The sequence below is a fragment of the Amblyomma mixtum genome, chromosome 3, assembly GCF_055824585.1.
Source record: "Amblyomma mixtum isolate Tamu chromosome 3, ASM5582458v1, whole genome shotgun sequence".
Classification (NCBI taxonomy): Eukaryota; Metazoa; Arthropoda; class Arachnida; order Ixodida; family Ixodidae; genus Amblyomma; species Amblyomma mixtum.
In genome coordinates this window covers 221,519,854-221,538,491 of record NC_143014.1, presented here as the reverse complement: position 1 = coordinate 221,538,491, position 18,638 = coordinate 221,519,854, and the positions used below count along the sequence as shown (strand labels likewise).

Here is an 18,638-nt window from a genome sequence, read left to right as displayed (position 1 = left end):
TCCAGCCCAGACTTGTACTAATTTACAGCGCAACTGGGTGGCAAGCTGGTGGGTCCACAAGCACCGACCAATACGTAATGCCTTCGATATTCATTCGATAATTACACAAAAGATTACGCGAAACAATTTATGACATGAGATGGGGGAAAAACGTAAAGAATACCAACTGTGAGAACGTGTCCGAGGTCACTTCGCGCGGCACTAACAGCAAAGGGTGGACATATGAGCACTACCGAAGTCATGTTTACTGGATAATCCAGAGGTGGGTCGTAGAGCGTATTTATAGGGAATGCGGTAGAACTTACAATAAATAATCGCGAGCGCTCTCACGAGTGTGCTCGTGAGAGCACTCACTTCAATGTCTGTATATCCCTTATGGATTCAAGGCCACCTAGCCAGTGTTGTTTTTGTACAGTAAGTGAACGCTCGAGCTTTCGCTTCTTACATGCTGCGATGCTGATGTCGCTTATGTCGGCGAAAGTTTCGACACATAGGTATCATTGTGAAAAATTCTTCGGGAAATGATGCGGCCCTGTTCAGAAGTATTTTTTTTTGCTAACGTATTACTGATCCGGTAAACTCCAATAGAAGAACTGAATATTTTTAGTTTAACTATGATTGATTCAAAACGTGCTAATTCGAAGACGATAGGGTTAATTTCCGAATTGCAAGCCTATGGGAGTTCAGGCAGGTGATCGCTTGGAGGCGATAGCGAATATGAATCCCTAAATCCGTTATTAAGTTGACTGTATATAGCAATGAATCACAATAGGCTCCTGAAGTTTCGCAGCATGACGCATTGCACGGACCCCTCTCTATGCTTCTTCTCTGTGATCCTGCCGCAATGTCTCGCTGACTATGGTGTTCTGTTAGAGCCCAGAGTAGCGGGATCGAATCCCAGCCGCGGCGGCCGCATTTCGACGGAGACGACTTGCAAAAACTCCCCGTGTGCTGTGCGATGTTAGCGTGCCTTAACTAACCTAAGGAATTAAAATTAATGACGATCCCCCCCCCCCCTACATGGCGTCCCTCTTATAGCTCATAACGGCGTAGTTTGACAGATTGATAGAAGGTACGTTTGAAGCGCAGTCTATCCTCAGTCAGATCTCCAAGTTCTATAGATTGTTAATGATGGCACTTAAGAACGAGTTCGAAAATCCTTAGGGCTAACCCGATGGACACATCCTAGGCGTGCGGGCGGAGCCCCTACGCGCAGGGGCGTACGCTGGAGCCTGTCTGCGCATGAGCGACGCGCGAGCAGTCGCGAGTGAGGACCAGATATCTGTGCCTGCGCACAAGCGCTGGCGCATGCGTCGGAAGCGGGGCCCGGCTTAAAACAATCGGAAGACCGCAGGGCTCTCGGGAACTCTTCTTCATGGCTTGAAGCTCTTTCATATTCCCCCAAGTTTTCTTGGATTCCTGGCAGCTCCCCAACTATCTTTTGTTCACGACTAGACATTCTTTCAGTCGGCTCGAGAGGGGAGAGAGCCAGCACCAGGAGCATGGATATGCATGCCCCTTTTCGACGACCATCGCGGCGCGGTACTGGGCGCACAGGCGCTCCGCACGTACTCCGAAGAAGTGTTCATCGAGTTGCCGCTTTAGCTTCGCGCACTGGACGCTTTTATCAGTCATTGTCTACACGCCCTTCAGCCATATTTTGTGTCCACGGCTTTTACGATTCGCCAACCCTGGAAGGCATACACGAGGAAAAAAGTTGCACAAGGCTGCGATTTCAGACCTTGTTACCTGATGTACAGTCGGCATTATAGGCTGATATTGAAACGCATGAGGAAAATACACCAGTATTTGCTAATGTAGGAGATTTCAGGGGGTGCATAAACAATCTGTAACACAAGTTGCCTTTCCTTTATCTGCAATACAGGCTTTCGCTGTCCTCGAATGATCGATGACGCAGGGTCAGTCCTGGTGCAGCACAGCCAATCGTCCCAGGAAAATCGTGCGGCGTTCTCAATTGTTCTTTTTTTTCTACAGTGCGCTAGTGGACAAGTGGGCACGCTCTCCCTTCCTGTGCTCAAGTGTTTAAGGTTGAGCATTTTCATGTGCTATGGACTTTTATGGTCGTATTAGGTCATTCAAATCCCATTGCAATAAGCCACCTCTTGTGCCCCGAAGCTTTAGGCTTGCGGGTTCAAGCTGATTCCAGGCTTTCATGGCCCAGGTAAATACGCTTTAAAGACACAGTGCTTATCGAATTTTAGCTTTACAATTTACGTCGCGCTCTTGGGGAAAGCTTCCACTTCCTCTGTATGTACTGTAAAAGTACCACTTTTAGTAATCTCATCAAGCTTTTCAAGCGCGTGCAAACAAAAACATTTCAAGTCCATTTCTTTTAGAGTGCATCAGCCAGGTCCCGTGGCGTGTGCTTAGCAAACACTACATGCATGGTGGCTTTGCCTAACACTGGCCCTGAGAAATAGGCACTCAGTCAACAGTTCTGCGCTCAACGTGGCACCAAGCGCGAAGACAGGTTTGCGTAACCTGGTCGAACAAACTGTTTAAGCAGTCTCATGGCTCGATAAGTGCGTGGCTGTCCCTAACACGTTTCCGTAGTCAGCATCTCACCGGACTACACGGCAGCTTTACGGCATCTGAAATAAAATAACAAGCGGGTGAATGCTCCTCCTGCGGTTCAGAAGTGCCCATGCGCTGAAGGCCCCAGTGTAAACATACGCCAGGACCGGTTGTTCGTGGAGGAGTTAACCGGTTTCTGCTTGAGCACGCCAGCAAACTTTTTCGCCTTCGCAGCTTGTGTGGTGAAGCTGACACGTGCTCTATTCTTAAGCAATGTTTTTCTACGATGCGGGTCACAAAGTCTGCGCTTATCAGCAAAGAACGCTTACCTAAAACAACAATGAGTGGAAAAGCCCGACGTAAATATTATCGCCTCGCCTGCGTCTTCTACGTAACCCCGGGAGTTAATTTATGCGCAAACGCGCACTAAGAACACGCTCTCTCGTTGGCCGGCGCTCGCATCTTCCAATGTTGCAGATCTGCGACAAGAATTTTAAACAAAGTTGCAAAGCTCCTGTGGCCTCCTGTAACATTGCGAGCCTGCGAAGTCAGTCATTGCACTCTTAATCTTGGTTCCGCGTGGACTTCCTTTCTTCCACATAAGCTCCCTTTAAAGCCCCTGCTTCACAAATTTTATGTGGAACGAAAATTATTTTAGCATTTTTAAGCACCAGCGTCCGTCCTCCTTAGGTAAGTGAAGCTTAAGTTGAAACCGTTGATTTAAGTGGAACAACCAACTTGCCGTTTTTACACGATACAGATATGCAGAATCGGATTCCAGTTCTTCACGAAGCGTTCCGGATAAAAGTAGGCCACTGCTTACGTCCCTAACATCCGGGAGTCAATGGGCTGAAGGTGTGTTCAATTTCCAAAGTCTCTTCAGCGGGCCAGTGCAAGAAGGCGCGCTCGCGCGGTGACGTTTCTCACTCGTACGCTCCGAGTAATAAATGTTGTCTGCCGGTCGATAGGGTCTTACGGGAAAGCGACAGCTTTTTCTGAAGAAATAGTACTCCGTGCGTATTCACAAGTGCTGTGTTTTTTTCTTTTAAGCGAGAAGCCTCTTAGCAACTCCCGGCCGATCAACAGCGACTTTAAGTCTAATACCTGCTCCCAACCGAACGCAAGATTCGACAGCGTAGAAACGAGTGAATTGGCAGCGACTAAGGGGTGCCGAATGTGACTTTCTTATTCTTTTGATAGCAAGCGCTTTGTTTTCTAAGCCCTCGATGAACTACAGGAACGTATGCTGTTTCGTTTCGTATGTTAAGTTCTGTGTTTTGCTATGTAGGTTTTCATGAAGCTTACCGCACATCTGTCTCTTTCTGCAGGATGGATGGTCCGGAGAAATACGCATCGCTTGTGCGACTTTCAGGAAACAGATTGCACCTTTTTTTTAGTTTAAGCTGGATGCTACTCTTAACTGTCATGAAAACCAAAGAAGGTGTTCTCCTGCGTTCTGGATGAGCATTGACCACTCCTAGAATGTACTTCGCAGAAAAGTCACCGATATTCCTTTTCAATAACGCGGTTCTGCGAGTTCGATTATTCACATCTGCAACGCTACTCGGCTTGCACCACGCAGTGCAATTATGAAAACTTTAAATGTGCCGACGGATTTCAGAAAAGAGAGTCGTGATTTTTGCGCTAAAATTTCCTTATACGGCCGAGTTCAATAAAAACATCTAGGGCAAATAGGCAACCCTCTGCATCCCGTAGAATGTTCCAAGAGCGCCGTTTTAGGAAGAAAGCCTTGTTCCTAACTGACAATAAATAAAAAAAACCTCACTGCCGCTCTTTGTCAAAGTTCTTGCGAAACTTAGCATACAAGGTACTCCTCATAGTGATCATAATGATGATTTCATGGCGTAATAGCTGCTTTCTCAAAGAGCGCCATGACACAAGGTGTTTTCGTTTACACAATTCGGGGTTCACGACCCATTTTTCAAAAATATCGCCCCCCCCCCCCCCCCCCACAAACCCCTCACCCCCTTTCCTCCGCGACGAATGACATGCTGACAAAAAAAATGCATTCGGTGCAGCTTTATTATTGCATATAAATTCTGAGGTGCGCATATGCGCTGTAAATTTCCTCATCTGTCATCTAAACAATGCAATGAAAGATTTCAATCGAAATGTACTTTATCTTTGTACTTCCGTTCCTACTTTTCGCGTTCAACTAAGACTGGTGTGTAATACGCGTAATATCTTGGAGTGTAAATAAAAATCCATTCCTTAAGCCCTTAAATGTAATGAGCGGTAGTCAGTGTTCCTTTTCGTGAGGAATTTCTGATATACAGGCATGCATATAAGATGCATATACGCAAGCACAGCTCTTAGGCGCCCGTTCCTGGTTTCCGCGTCGTAGTCGTCGGCGTCAGTGTTGTCCGCGTACCCAGTTGTCCAAGCAGCAGAGCGAACGCCGCCTGTAAGGCGGCAGCCACGCGTAGATCCCGTAGGGTGGCTAGCAGAGTAACATGCCACCCCACCTGCCATCAATGAAGAGCTGCGCTCAAATTTCGCATCACCGGCTATCGTAACTGTTTGTCAGTTTTTTTGCCTTCTCTCTCAGTCGTCTAGGGCACGTAACCATACACCCTCCCGTTACAAAGGGAACGGCGACAAGCCATCATCATTATCGACAATAAGAAAATCTTGGCATGCCAAATGGAAGCGTCGGCTCAGTATGACGACCTTTATTTACTCCTAAAAAGGTCCGTAAATTGCACAGGTTAACACGCTAACTTCACGAACAGGAAAAGAAAATAAATTTGAGCTCGGACTGTCTTACAGGTCGCCCAACGACAGGCATGAGCCACCAACATGCGATTAAAGTTACAGGCACAGCGCATCGCATATTGCTGATGCGGTGGCACCGTCAGAAACACGCCACTGGAGACAGAGGCTGTTTTTGCGCCCATCGCAAGGACGAGCGCAAGAACGCAATATATGGGGTAAATATAAGAGAATATTTGCTCATTAGGATCCACAGAAGCAAAGCCGTAAGAAACTTCATAGCTGAAGAAAAATTCACGCTGGCCCAGAGATAGGATCCAGCACCACACCTTGTCTGAGGAAATCGCGCTATGAACTTAGCTAACCAGGACTGTTAGCGTACTTCAGGGCGAAACTGAATTGATCAACAGCGCGAAGTGGAGCGGGGTTAGTCATTCTGCTTACGGGCATTTAATTAATTAATTTATTTATTTATTTATTTATTTATTTATTTATTTATTTATTTAATAAATAATACTATTAATCCTCATTTGAGGCTCGTGACAGGGAGGGAAAAGAAACAATTCGATCAAAACACTAATACATCCTAAAGCCTCAAACATAAAACATTGGAAACACGACATTCAAATGCTGTTACACTGGAGTTAATGGAACAGAAAGCAAACAATAGACACGAATACTTCAATGCGACACATATGAAACAACCGGACTGATTAAAACATTGGTCAAGACTTGCTTCGAAGGCTGTCCTACTAGTACTACGTACAGCATGATCAGGCAGTTCATTCTACATCTGTGTCGCACCGGGAAAAAACCCACGGACGTCAGGGCGCGCGAAGCAAGGATAAATGATTCAGTCGCCGGAAGATGCAGATACACGTTCTTATTCATTTTTTATTCCCCATGCAGTCTTTGATATAAAATATTGAATCGTTGTTTTTTCTCCTCGTTTCTAGCAGCTCAGGGTTACATAACTTCAACATTTCGGTGTCCAAATCGGTCCTCCTATACCGTCCACAAATAAATCGAGCGGCAAATGTATGCATCTTCTCTGGGTAAGCTTGTAGCGTCTTTTGGTGAGAATTCCAAGTGACTGAAGCATACTGCAGAATTGGTCGAATGAATGTTTGAAGCCAATAAATTGACGTCCTTGGGTGCCCTTGGCTGCGTAGGCCTTATTAAACACAGCTTCTTAAACGCTGCTGATGACACAGGTTCAACATGCGTACGGCAGTTTAACTTATGGGCAATAGTTATGCCTAAATATATAAAGCTTCTAACAGTTTCCATGGAATAGTGCCACGAAAGTGAATTCTTTTTCGCGGTAATATGTATGAAAGCGGTTTTACCATAATTTATTTGCATTCCCGATTTCTGACACCACTCATTTAAAGCATAAAGATACTGGTTAATTCTAATCTGGTCGTCCATAGAAATTACTGATCCATAAATTGAACAATCACGAGCAAAAAGCTTGATTTTTACAGCTAGTTCCACAGGAGTCACCACGTCATTGATGTAGAGCAGAAAAAGAAACGACCCAAGTACAGACCCCTCAGGCACGCTAGAATACTCACCTAATAAACCAGATTCACAGCCATCAATATGTGCAACTTGCTTACGGCTAGTCAGATAACCTTAGTTATACGTGGTATTGGTTGTAGGTAATTGTTATACAGGTGAGCGCGAAAAAATAAGCGAGATGTGCTCGCTTTCTTTTTCATTCTATTAACATTTTCCAGACAGCCTAATTGTCCGGGCTCTGTAATTTATGGAACAACGAACCAGTGATATGCGAACGCGCGCTACACAAAAGGTGGCGGCACAGTGGGGCTCAGTGCTGATCGCCGTATCGACTTTCTCTCGGAATCTTTTTTCAATCTATCTTTGAAAGGGGGGGGGGGGGGGCGCAGGAAACCTTTGTGCAGTAGCAGTGATAGCAACCGTCGTACTTTGAGAAGGCTCGAAGGCGCCAAGGAAAATTCCCTCAAAACTCTTCCAGGTTCTCTTTTCCCGTTTAACCAAAACTTGCACTGCGAATTTTCCGAAGGAAACATCAGCGGGCCACGGACCCCACCTGAAATTTTACTCAGCTGTGTGCAGGTTTGCTGTGAGTCAGAAATGGCAGTTATGCAAGAAATTGGCAACGCATGGCGGGCCTTGGTCATTTGCTGCATATATTTGGGCGGATTTATCAGACGGATGCGACTTTCCTCGCCCAAGGGACTCATTGTCGTGCGTCGCTGAAGAGCGACCCAACAGCAGGCGCGCGAAACTCCGCAAGTGGTTCACTATCAAGCCACGGTAATGAAATGATGCGGTCGCTAATGCCGCGGCATCTTAAACTTGTCTACAGACACACGCACGCACACGAAGGCACACAAAATGACACGCCATGCTGCGCCGTTTTTTCACGGTTGATAGGGCCTAAACACGTTAGTTGGGCGAGAAAATGAATGAATTGCAAATTTAAACAACGTTTTAGACCTTTACAACTGCATTGGTCTCTTCACGGTGGGGTGTTTGTGTACATAGGGGGAGGCAGCTTAAGACCAGAGCTATTTTGTAGTCTTTCTTTTTTTTTTCTGGTTAACATCCCTGCCTTTCCCTCTCTCTCTCTCTCTCTCTCTCTTTTTAATTTTTGTCGCAGGACAAAGGTTGCCATTTTGAACACGATGACTGCCCGCGCGTGTTTCTGACTACATGAATCTATACCAATGGTTCAGGAAGCCCTTTTTGCAAGACTAGTTGCGGTGTTAGTAAACCAAAAGGGCATTTAAACGCCTCCGTTGGCGCTTTTTTCTGCAATGTTTTTCTAAGGCACTGCATTTATTGTCATATGGTGTATTGAGGCATGAGATAACATCAGCAGATCGCTTGGAGCGCTGCCAAGTGAGTCCAATAAATGCTCCTTTTGCACTAACGTTAAAAACGAGAAAAGGTTGTCGTTTAAAGGCCGACTTCCGAGGGGCGAACTTTCGCCGCGAAATACTCGCTGCGAAAAATTTAGCACGACGCGCAGTCGCGAATTCGTGGCCCGGTCCGCCATGCCAATGAAGACGGGGCGAAAGCTGCCGCCGCGGTGGGACTGGTCCACTATTACGGGACGCTACAAGCTGCCAGCGCTGCTGCCAGACAAACAAGGCAATGTTATCAATGTTATCAACAACCAACTAATGTACAAATTAGAGTTTAAAGAAGTATTATTCATATAAAAATTAATAAAAGACGCAGTAAATGGATCTTTTGGTCAAAAGTGCACGCACATTTTAGAGTGCACGTGACGGGAAACATATTTGTTCTGCACCCGCCGAAGTGGCTCAGTGGCTACGGCGCTCGGCTGCTGGCCAGAAAGACGCCGGTGCGATCCCGGCCGCGGCAGCCGAATTTCGGTGGAGGCGAAATTCTAGAGGCTCATGTACTGTGCGATGTCAGTGCACGTTAAAGAACCCCAGGTGGTCGAAATTTCCGCAGCCCTTCACTACGGCGTCCCTCATAGCGTGAGCCGCTTTGGGGCGTGAAACCCCTGTACACCAATAGACATTTGGCATGCAACCCTCCAATCCCGCCAAAACGCAAGGTGTCTGTCGGTTCGACCCCTACGTCTAGTTTCAGTCAATTTGGTCTGTCAGCAGACCAAACATAACGATGCTATCACGATATAAGCTTCTCCTTTTGAAGAAAAAGCTCCCTCTTCTGAAAAAGAAGTAGGCTGAAGAACAACAGTGAAGGAACAGATTGTGGGTGGGCCAAGCGTGTGAGAAAAGGAAATTCGAGGGGGAATACAATACTGCGGTTAGTCGACGAGGTGACGCTGAGTAAACATACGTCACTGTAAGGATCACGCTCGTCACAGGTAAACACTGCGTTCCGCCATGCGCTAATCGGCAGCATATAGTGTTTGTATGCTAATACCGTCCGTTTCCCGTAGGCGGCACATTCCTTACGCGGAAACTTCAGTGCTTGTGGCTGCTTGTTTAATGCTTTAATGTGTACCCTTTACACCTAGGGCCATAAGTCTGATAGTCAAGGGCGCCTCGAAATGCTTGATTATCATTGCGGAAGAGGCTGGTTGCCTCAGGAGAAAACTAAAAAAAAGTCCCCCCCCCCCCTCCCCCCTTTCTCAACAGCTACGAATTCAGGTTGCGTATTTAAATTGGCGATCTGTAGTACGTTTTCTTGTTCCGCGAACCATGTTCAGGTTCGAGTGGGCGATTCAAATTCAGATCACTCCCCCGGTGGGACCCTCCGCCTTAGCCCGCGCAGCAAGGAACATTTTCTTTTTTTCCGATCGTTGATTTGAATTTCCTTACACCGCGGCGAAATTTTCGCCTCTTTGCGCATTCAGTGCGCTGCGCGACAACGCCGATGGGAATATGCCATTAAGTCGCGGCCCTTGGAGCGGCCTCTCTCCCAATCCCCGCTTCTCACTTTTCCCATCAACTCAAAACTGCACAATGGGGTGTCCATTGTGCTGAAGAAGAAACTGATCAGGTTCCGAAGCTTCGTGTTTTTTCGTTAAAAATTTTGGTTCGAGATAACTGCTTCCCCCTCCCTCCCAACCGCTTTTCCTATAACGTGCTCACACTGGCAGGCACCGGATGCTCCACTTAATTTCAGGCCACTAGACCTATGTGCATGCAGCGCCAGTCAGCGGCCGGAGCACAGCAAAGTGCCGCACATTATGGTTGCAGATCTGGATTGTATTGTTTTACACATTTAAGTTTTCTCTTTACAATGTATTTCTGGTATTAAACGGCCTCTTCAGTGGGAGTCCAACTTAGAATGCCCATATTGGTCCTCCATCATTTGTCTAATTAGATAATATTAATGAAACCAAATGGAATTTCTCAGATAAGGGCGCATGACTGGCTGCTCTCATAAATATTTAAGCGTGGATTTTGGCCGTTTATGCTGCCCAAGTACTTCAGCCTGAAATCTGCCACTAATAACATGAAGTGCTTATTTTTCCCCAGTAAGTATTAAAATAAATGATTAATAACTCATCTGCATCACCAAAGCACAGGCATACCGCTACAAAGGAAAGCTATGCAGGTTTCATTAGCACATGCTTATCACCTCTTCGCCAACTCATTAGCTTGAGTGTATGCTAAAGAATCATTGCATTTCGCCACCTCCATTATACTTATATTACAAAGTGTATCATTATTAACAAGGACACGCTGCTCACAGTCCTGCTTGCAATTAGATAACTCACAGCAAGCACAGCTGAATATGCAAGACAGCCGTCTAGTCAGGCATGAGCTACTAAAAAAATTTCAAACTTTTTTTACGATTTATTATAGCGCAATTTTGGGAAGTTAGCTATTACGGCCAATATGAAAGCAAGTGATTACGTGCAATTTCATTGGATGCGGGGGTAGAAGGGCACTGGGCATGTCCTTTGGCAACATTATGAGACTGGCTGTATGACAAGATCATAGTAGTACTATATCACGTCTCCATGCTAGTGAATGTATTGAGTGGTTGATTAGGCATTCATTCAGATATCATGATTCTCTTCCACATGAAGGAAATGAAAGCGGACACGCATCTATTCTTCAATACTTCGGAATGGTGCTGACCAAGTTTGACGAATTGCAGAAATTTGTTCGAGCAGATCAAACGAGGCAGCACTTGTGCCGTCAGTCGATATAATCTGAGGAGCGGCCAGCCGTTACTTTTAAGTGTGACCGCAAACCAGTGTATTTGTCTTGGGCACTCATGCCGACATTACACATTCCAAACTAATTTCTTGCTCTTTCATGCAGGTGCTTGGCACCTGGCAGTGCACTCAAAGACGGCGCAATGTTATTTAGAATGTCGTCTGAGAAAGGCCGAACAGTAGTACGCAGCACATGCAGGGTGATTTGGAAGCGTCTGAAGTCAGAACATCTTTCTGTAAGTACAGCACTGTTCATGTACTAGAGACTAGAGAAAAGGGCATGCACAGAGCTGCCTACACCTGTTTCCAATACAATGTTTGATTCACTTGTTCATCTGCGTCTCCTTCAGTATGTATCTAGTAGTTCACAACGTGAAGGCGACCTAGGTGTGGATTTACACTTAGAAGCAAGCGTTTATACATTTAAAGTCCATAGTCCAAAGTCTATAGACTGTCCATAGTCGTCTGTCAACAGAGTCTATAGACTTTCTATAGGCATATCCTATGACTAGTCTATAGGCAACACAAATCCTATCGACAGTCTGCAGACATTGTATGGATTTATTGCCATAAACTTTTAGCAGGCTTTTTTCTCTGGATAGGTTATAGACTGTGAGTAGACAAAATGAAATATCTACAGTAAGGAGTCTATGAGAAGTCTATAGACCATCTATAGACCGGTTTTATAAGCGTGGAGAGCACTGTGCTATCATTTGCTAGACCATCCGGGTCCTCAGTGGAGTTGGTCATGTGGGCATCCGAAAAAGAAGCACCAACATGAAAATGCAAACCATAAGAAATAGGAAAAGTATAATAACGTCTAGGTAGTGCCCTTAATTGAGCGGCAATTATGAAATCTTTAGTTTATCTCCTTACCTTCCTTTTCACAGTACATCTCCAACAGGACTGACGACGCAGTGGATTGCTCGTTTTGGCTGCTGCTGTCCTCAGCTTTTCTCCTCGTGCTAACCCGAAACAAAGCAGAAGTGCAATCTTGTAAGAAAAAAAACTATTTCATTTATTACATTATATAATTCTAATTCATTGCATCTCAAAATATTATTTTTAATGCAAAATGATGAGTTTTGGCATTGCTTTCAAAAGAAACATACAAAATATGCATTTACTCTTCAATATGTGCATGGTCCTTCAGAATCAGTAATATTTTAAAGTAACGCCAGCGTTTCTCTTTGAGGTCCCTTCTGGACCGGAACCACTACCAGCACCAGCCTTCCAGGTTTTATGTTTTTCCACGAAAGGATCCTTTCGCCCTTTTCAGAGGGAACGATCGAGTCTACAAAGAGAATGGAAACCATGGAGTAGCTATAAAGAAGCCCAGAAGAGTGCAGTAGGTAATGTAAAACTAGAATTCTCATGCGAGAAAATATCACGCAGACGAGGACACGGCAGGTTCAGTAGTCTGATGGAAAATAGCCTCACCAGCTAGTCACCACAGCACACTCTTCCTTTAATTGATTATTGAGGAAGTATTTTAAATTAACGTGGAAAGCTATTGTATGAGCTGCACCTCTTGGGACTACCTGCTATTGTTATCTGATGCCTTCGGTTGTATCTCACCAACTGACAATAGCTTGTCGAGATCCATAATTCAGTATCTAATGACTGACACATTGCATCTGAAGTCCCACAGGGAAGTGCGCTCGGACGGTTAGTGTTTGTCGCTTATGTGGATGATATAATCTGTGATTGATGCGTATGTACTTATTAGGCTGTTAGCATATGCCTGTGTAAGTTCTAAATAAACTTCCTAACGATACTAATGTACAGGAACACATACATTTAGGAATAAGTGATCAATGTTCATATGGTGGCATGGAACGCGACCAAATTGTATTGCATATCACGAAAACAAAATCATCAATCAAATGTACTCATTTCCTTCAATATCAAGCTGTATTGCAGCAGACAGCCATATTTACATGGGTGCTTAACATGGGCATCAAATATTTACACTGTTTGCGCTACCGCTCTCTGAAAGTATATGGCTCCTAAAAGCAAAGCACAAGGCCACCACATCCAATCAAATGTCAGATTGCAATGCCAGCATCAGCGACCAAAAAATAGAGCTGTATTATGAAACTCGCACACAAATCTCTCCAAGTTGAGCAAGTAGCGAGGAAAGTAGTGAGGTCAGTTTTTCGAAAGCAGAGGAGTAAGGCTTCAATTAAATTACTGATGTGGCATCACTGATGTAGTGATGAGTGACACTAAGGCAAAACCCATCATACACATCAAATCTCATAACCTCTATACACAACAAGAGCTTGTGAAGTAGTTTACTTCGTAAGACAATTGAGGAGTGGGGAAAAAGTTTGCTATCTGTATGAGTGTTCTAAACAAATTTTCAGAGCCAAATAGAAAAGTCCTTCAATTACTCTTTGTCATCTGTAGCTTTCTTGACTGCAGCTTTTTACTGGTGCACATTTTTTGTTTGTAATGCCTGTCCTACTTAGACAAAGTCTGACATACACGCGCAATTAAATAAACGCTTCGGATGACTGCCCTTATTTAGTGAGACCTACAGTTATGGCGCACACTGCTGCTGTACACACTTGCGATCAACAATCCGTAGCCGCGCAGTACAAATCTACCGCAAGTCTTCGACACCTTTGTCGCTGCCTTGTGAACTCGTAAAAACGGTGCATTCGCGGAAGCCATCACATCGCTCTGCTTTCTCATTTTACACTGCCGCAAAAGTCTGTCAGCAAAGAAAACCGGACAGGTATACAAGAGAATCGTCTTTTCGTCTTTCATCACAGGGAGCACTGAGTAACCTACGGTCAAACATTCAGAGAACAATTCGAGAGATGGTCGCACTCTGTGACGGAAACGTGTGACGTGACATTTACAATAATCTACACGCGATGGCTACACGAGTCGGTAGCTTCCGTGGGAATCGTAAACGGCCGGGCTGGTCATAAAATTTAAAGGACACTGGGAAAGAACACACATAAACATCTCGAAAGCGTTCGCTTCCAGCATTTTCCTCGTTTTGCGAGTTATACTAACAATGGTGTGTCGTATCGTATCACGATGTCTGCTCGTGGCTTGTCGCGTTCGACATGCCTTGCTGCGCATGTGCCGGCAGCTCACCAAATGTAATTAACACCGTGCAGACGCCATGCACGGTTGTTGGTTCGAGGATGCCAGTGAGCACCTCGTAACAAAGCTTCCCGTTCCCTGGCCGGCGTATGGTTACAAGCGGCGATGAGGATGGGATGGATGAGGACAACCAGAATGACCGCAAGCGTCGGGAAGCTACCGGAGTTCCAGCCGGAAAGTGGCAACTTCGAAGTGTACCTGGAACGTTTCGAATTTTTTGGTGCTGCCAACGACATCAAGAATGACAAGAAACTGCAAGTTTTCTTAACTGCTATTGGCGAAAAAGCATACGTCACGCTACGAAGCTTGCTGTTTCCGGCGATACCTTCTAAGTCTTCATTCAGGGAAGTGGTAAGTGCTCTAAAGAAGCACTACGCACCCAAACGCTCACTTGTCATTGAACGCTATCGGTTCATCCAGCGCTAGCAAGAAACCCATGAGACCATCGCGGACTTCATTGTCGAATTGAAGAGACTAGCTTCAGCCTGCGAATTCGGCACGTTTCCGAGCGAAGCTCTGCGGGTCAGCTCGTCGCGGGATGGCGTTCCGAAGCCATACGGTGCCGACTGCTAGCCCTTCCTGACGATGAGATAACATGGGACCGAGCGTGTAGTGTGGCCATAGCATTGGAAGCAGCAAGCCAGAACACCAAAGACATGCTGAAATCGCCGAACAACAGAACAGCTTCGTCGGACAGCACCGAAGTCTACCGGACACGAGGGGCAGGGAAGCAGCTAAAGCTGATAACAGAGAAACGCCTGTCAAGGAAAGAGGCAGACAGAGTCCAGTTCGGAAGACGTCACATGGGACGAAAGCTCCATGTCACCGATGTGGAGGTGAACACTAACCTGTGAGTTGCCCTTTTTTAAACAGCCAGAGCAAGAAGTGTAAAAAGAAGGGACACGTTGCAAAAAAGTGCAGAACTAAAGTAGTGCACTCTGTAGAGCCGGATGATAGCAGTACTGAGCTACTGACTTTGTGTAACACTACCCAAAAAGCTGGTGCACCTGCTATTGCCATTATGGTTACGATAAACGGCAAAGATATTCCCATGGAAATTGATACAGGAGCAGCTGTCTCAATCATGTCGGAAGTCGAGTGGAGGAAAAACTTTCCTAATGCCGGTTCAGGACAAGCCAATGTGAAATTGGTGACATACAACGGCATGGCTGTGCCTGTTGCTGGAGTTATGGACGTCAAACTGCATTATAAATGTCAGGGTTTCGAGCTGCCTCTAGTTATTGCAAAGGAAACGGAGGGCGCGAGATTGCCCACGTTATTCGGCCGAGGCTGGTTTTCCCAGATTAGGATCAATTGGCACGGGATCACGTCTGCGCAGACAGTGGAAAGTGACACGCCCCTCACAAAAAAATATAGCCATGTGTTCGACTCAGGTTTTGGCGCTATCACGTGTTTCAAAGCTAGCATTGTCTTGAAAGAAAATGCGGGCCCAGTTTTTGGTAAAGCAAGGCCAGTTCCTTACGCTTTACGCGAGCAAGTCGAACAGGAATTGGCACATCTAGAGTGCGTGCGTGTATCGGGGCAGGCACAGCACTTGGGCAATGCCCTTAGTCATAGTTCCTAAAAAGAACAGCAAGGAGCTTCGCCTTTGCGGCGATTACCGGGTACCCGTAAACCCAGTAATTAAGGTGGACCATTATCCCTTGCCGCTGCCTAAGGATATTACAGTGTTTCTGTTCTTGACCTGTCTAAGGCATATCTCCAGCTCGAGCTAGACGAGCAAGCTCAAGAACTGCTTACTGTAATGATCGGAGGCCCAGCCAGCGGAGAACGGCGAGACAGTCAGGCGTCATCAGGTATGCGGCCAAAAGCGCTGCTGTTTCTCGGAGAAGACGCAAGGAAAAGCTGGCCTGGGGGCGGCTTCTGGCGGCGGCGTTGGCGTGGACAAAAGCGTCTAATACCTTCGCCGGGAGGGCTGAGTGCGGCGCTTCTCCTGGACTGCCCGTGGACTGACCGACGAGACCCAGTGGCGACGACGGAGGGGCGGCGGCGCCGCTAACTCATTACCCGCGTGCGCCCTGGGCAGCAGACAAAGCAGAGGGGCGACACGGCTAATTTGTCCCTGAAGAGGTCACCGTTGTGAGCGGTCAGCGCTCGCGTCCCCATCGATCAAGCTCATCACTCAGCAGCAAACGACCTTTGGGCCTGGGAAAACAGTTCGCGACTCAGAGACGCCAAGTTCCTCCTTGCCCGTGTATGTGTGTGTCTGTGCGGTGTGCGCCGTCACGTGGGGAGGGCGGAGCCAAAGAAGACGCTAGCAGCCCATTGGACGCTCAACCCGAGATCAGATTCCCTACCTGGGTACCTGGGGAATCTGAACTGCATTTAAGCAGCAATCTGTGGGGTGCCAGATCATCCTCCCCCATTTTCTGACTTTGGTCTCCTTGCTACTGTCCAAAATGTAAAATAAACCTTCAAGCTTGAATATTCCTCCCGAAGGCTTCCCTCCGTAGTCTGCCTGCTTCGCCCCAATGCGGTGAAGACCCTGGTCCCGATCCCCGAGCACATCAACTGGTTGGCAGCTGTGGGATGGTCTGCGCGGCGTCCTGGCTCCGGTATGGGTAAGTGCACGGTCTTGTCTCTTTTTGAGTTTTGCCAGGTTGTACATCTTTGGGATTTGTAAACCTAGGTAATGGAATGTGGCTCCAGAGATTGCCTGGGAATCTTCTCTGACCACTAGTAGAGACTAGCCGTCGCTTGGGGAGCAGACATGGACTGGAAAAAGCTGCGCAAACCGGACCTGGTTTTGATATGCGGGAAATTGGGCATCGATTGTGGGTCTATCCGTAGGAAACCGCTCTTAATTGAGGCAATTGAGGCAAGCGGTGCAGACGCGGAGGAGATAGTCGGATGTTGGGAGTACATTCGGGAGGAATTAGAGAAGGCACGGGAACAAAAAAAGCGAGACGATGAAGAAAAGAGGAAGCTTGAAGAGCAAATGGAGATCGAGAAAAAACGGCTCGATGAAAAGCGGGAAAGGGAGCTGCGGGAAATCACACGTCAACTTGACCTCGTAAGAATGAAAATAATTCGATCTAGGTTAAGTGTTTTCCGAACAGGCGGTAATATCGGGACTTTCCTTGAAAAGTTTGAAAGAATTTGTACGGAGGAGCAGCTGGACCAGGGTTATTGGTCAATAATGCTGCTGGGTGTCCTCCCGTGTGAAGTCGCGAACATATTAGCGCGCCTGTCGGAAGAGGATGCGAAAAACTACGCGAAAGCGAAAAGTGCGCTCCTCCGACGCTTTGGAATTCCCGCAGAGGTCGATCTCAAAGGAGAAATTGACGGGGGTCAGGTGTACCACGAGAGTGTCGGAGACCGACTTAGGAGCACCGCTCAGTCGCTGGAAGACACGACTGCTGCTCAGAGGTGCCGGGATAGGGCAGGCTTTGTCCTAGAAAGAAAGGCTACTTCAGCAGCAGGGACCGATGATTTCGGTCACGAAACTAGCAAACAGTGCAGATCCGCAAGCCGCGAGGGCTCGGGGGATAGAGTAAGCACTAAGGCTAGGAGTGAGAAAAAGTGCCGATCCGGAAGCCGTGAGGGCTCGGGGGATAATCAGGACACTAAGGCTGGCGAAAAGTGCATATCCGCAGGCCGAGAGGGCTCGGGGGATAATGTAGGCACTGCTAGCAGTAAGGAAAGGTGCAGCGCGGCGGTTTTGAGCCCAGAGGAGCGTGCACTTTCCGGGAAGAAGGCGGCCGTCTCTAACCCTGAGGCAGATGCTCTGTTGATAAGTGAGGTAGATTGCTGCGATCGAGAGGGTAGCACACACGACAAAAACGCTACGTTAGGTAAACAGCGTGGTTCAGGTCAAGTTGCAGGCCAGAGCGTTAGTGTCGTAGGCTCGAACAGCAAGCCTCGAGAGAGCACATTATGCTCAGGAGAGAGTAAAGTGCCGATGAGACAGTCAGATACTGCAACATGCAGTGACGCGCCGAAAGCACGAGCCCATTGTTCAAAATCAGGTGGGAAATGCGGCTCGGTGCTGCGTCAGAGAGAAGACGCGGAGGGTGAGGACACCGCTAGAAAAGGAGGCGCGCAGGGCCGATCTGCTAAGGCAGTTTTCAGAAGGCGGCTGCGCGCAGGGAGAACCAAGCGAGAGCGTGCTCTCCTGAGAACAGACACAGTACGGGCCAAAGACACTGGAAGGCTAAAGGCCAGCCAACAGTGTAATCGGCCGAGACGGTCACCGCGGCACGCCAGATGCGACAGGCACCGCACGAGGGCCAGAATGACTCCGGGAGTTCAGAAACAGCGAAAGCCACCTGACCCATTGTGGCGACGCTGCCGTAGTTCTTGCGGGACGAGCGAAGCTTGTAGCAGGCCACTGAGAAGCAAGCATAGCTACCACCCGAAAGAGCGCAGCAGAACGCGTTTCAGTGTAAGGCCATTCTTGAATCGAGGGGGGAATGCTCGTAGGCATTGCTTTCTTAGATCGTCCCCCTCCCGCATTCTGTTCAAGTCCTGCTCAGGTGGTGGAGACGCGCGACCGGGGCGCGGAACAAATCAATGTCGCGTGGCGTCTGGAGCCCGAAGAGGTGAACGCGCACTTAAGCCC

The 18,638-nt window shown here is 47.2% G+C and overlaps 1 protein-coding gene and 1 pseudogene across 1 annotated transcript in view; one reads left to right on the top strand and one right to left on the bottom strand.

Annotated features, from left to right (window-relative positions):
- Positions 1-18,638, bottom strand: part of LOC149353759 (uncharacterized) — a 273,957-nt gene that overhangs the window by 74,421 nt on the left and 180,898 nt on the right. The gene's annotated exons all lie outside the window — the stretch shown is intronic.
- On the top strand, positions 14,192-14,910 carry LOC149353761 (uncharacterized; annotated as a pseudogene).